Source organism: Cynoglossus semilaevis, chromosome 2, assembly GCF_000523025.1.
Source record: "Cynoglossus semilaevis isolate Cse_v1.0 chromosome 2, Cse_v1.0, whole genome shotgun sequence".
Classification (NCBI taxonomy): domain Eukaryota; kingdom Metazoa; phylum Chordata; class Actinopteri; order Pleuronectiformes; family Cynoglossidae; genus Cynoglossus; species Cynoglossus semilaevis.
The window spans coordinates 1275691-1277622 of record NC_024308.1 but is presented as its reverse complement, the minus strand read 5'-3'; the positions used below and the strand labels follow the sequence as shown (position 1 = coordinate 1277622).

Sequence of the window (1932 nt, the reverse complement as noted above, 5' to 3'; positions counted from 1 at the left end):
GAGATTACTCCCACAGCAGTGATAAAGACGGAGGTGACTCTGCAGTTTCCTTCTTGCTGAAAACACCAGTGGGAAAAGTGTAGCTTTATTACTGGTGTCGTACTGGTCTGGACCGGTTTGATGCAGGTGAAACTGGAACTGGAACTGGAACTGGAACTGGAACTGGAACTGGAATTCAACTCCCTCCAAAACTGCCCTCAGATATTACTGTGACTGAACAGGAGACGAGACAATAGAATGACGCTCCCTTGGAGGGTTAGGGTCTAAACACTGAGGAGTTACGTCACCTTTAAAACTGACTCTGAGCTAACGAAAAAAAAAACACAGAAATACACTGAGCTGCACCGTTAGGTTATTATAAAATATCTACAATTTCTCTAACAAAAGGCGCGGTGATGACATCATACGTGTCCAGGCGTTGTGGTCGTGATGTGATAACCAGCCACATTGTCCAATGGTGTCTCGTCCACCGTGGCTCTCTGTGTGTGTGTGTGTGTGTGTTATCACAGAAACACACACACAGGAGGAGATCTCGCTGTGTTTCATTCTTCTGTGAATGACATTATCAGGAGGACAGATTCCTGTTCTTGTCTCAGTGACCGAGGACCTGTCCTCAGCAGAGGGACGACGGTCGGTGGTGAAAGAGATTTTTTTATTCCTTCACTGCTCGAAAAGAAGAAGAGTTTTACAGATATATATGTAAAATAAAAAAATAAAAACTCCAGCTCATCTACAGCTGCAGCTCCACAGAAAGGTCAAAACAAAGACTCACTGCTGTCTCCTCGACCAACAGGGGGCGTTAACCAGCAATGGTTTTACTGGTTAGTAGTTAGTAGTATTACTGGTTAGTAGTGTTAAGTCAAGAACACCAGATCTCCCACAGGAGGAAACGTCAGAGCAGGACTGAAGACATGAAGAAATACTGATCATTCTCCTTGAATCAAATGTGAAGAAGATGAAGACGAAGACGAATCCAAACGACGTCTTTTTTCTGTCCAGACAGGAACTCACTTTCATGCTCTCTCTGTAATCACACGCTCTCTCTCCCTCACCATCAGGGGGCATCAGTGTCAATCACGAGCCTCTGAGATACTGAGAAAGGACATCACACACACACACACACACACACACAGTTCTGAGCCCACTCCCCTTCAAAGCCTCACCACACACAGACCTGTCAGAACAGAACAGATGGAGTTCTGGTCGGCTTGAGTTTTTTTTTTTTTTTTTTTTTTAGTGAATTAAATATGTTTAAAAAACGGCACAAAAGACACAGAGCTTTGATCTAAAACAATCCAGAGCAGAAGAAGAGAAGCCGAGGCAGCAGCATCAGAACCACCGTGGATTTTCAGTCAAAGTTTGACTCTTTTTTTATTATTTATCTGTGAGTGAAGTTAAAGTTCAACGTCACAGATTTGAAATTCTGACGTAACGATTGTTGGAACTTTCCCAGGAAGTTGGTTACCGTGGGTTACAGTCGTGGACAGTTTGACTGCTGTAACTCAGACATTATACGTGATGATGATGATGATGATGATGATGATGATGATGATGATGATGATGATGATGATGATGATGATGATGATGATGATGATGATGATGATGATGATGATGATGATGATGATGATGATGATGATGATGATGATGATGATGATGATGATGATGATGATGATGATGATGATGATGATGATGATGATGATGATGATGATGATGATGATGATGATGATGATGATGATGATGATGATGATGATGATGATGATGATGATGATGATGATGATGATGATGATGATGATGATGATGATGATGATGATGATGATGATGATGATGATGATGATGATGATGATGATGATGATGATGATGATGATGATGATGATGATGAAGATGATGATGATGATGATGATGATGATGATGATGATGATGAAGATGATGATG

General features: G+C 41.4%; 1 protein-coding gene across 1 annotated transcript in view; it reads left to right on the top strand.

The window, feature by feature from the left end:
• Positions 1-1932, top strand: part of pex5la (peroxisomal biogenesis factor 5-like a) — a 48255-nt gene that overhangs the window by 41151 nt on the left and 5172 nt on the right.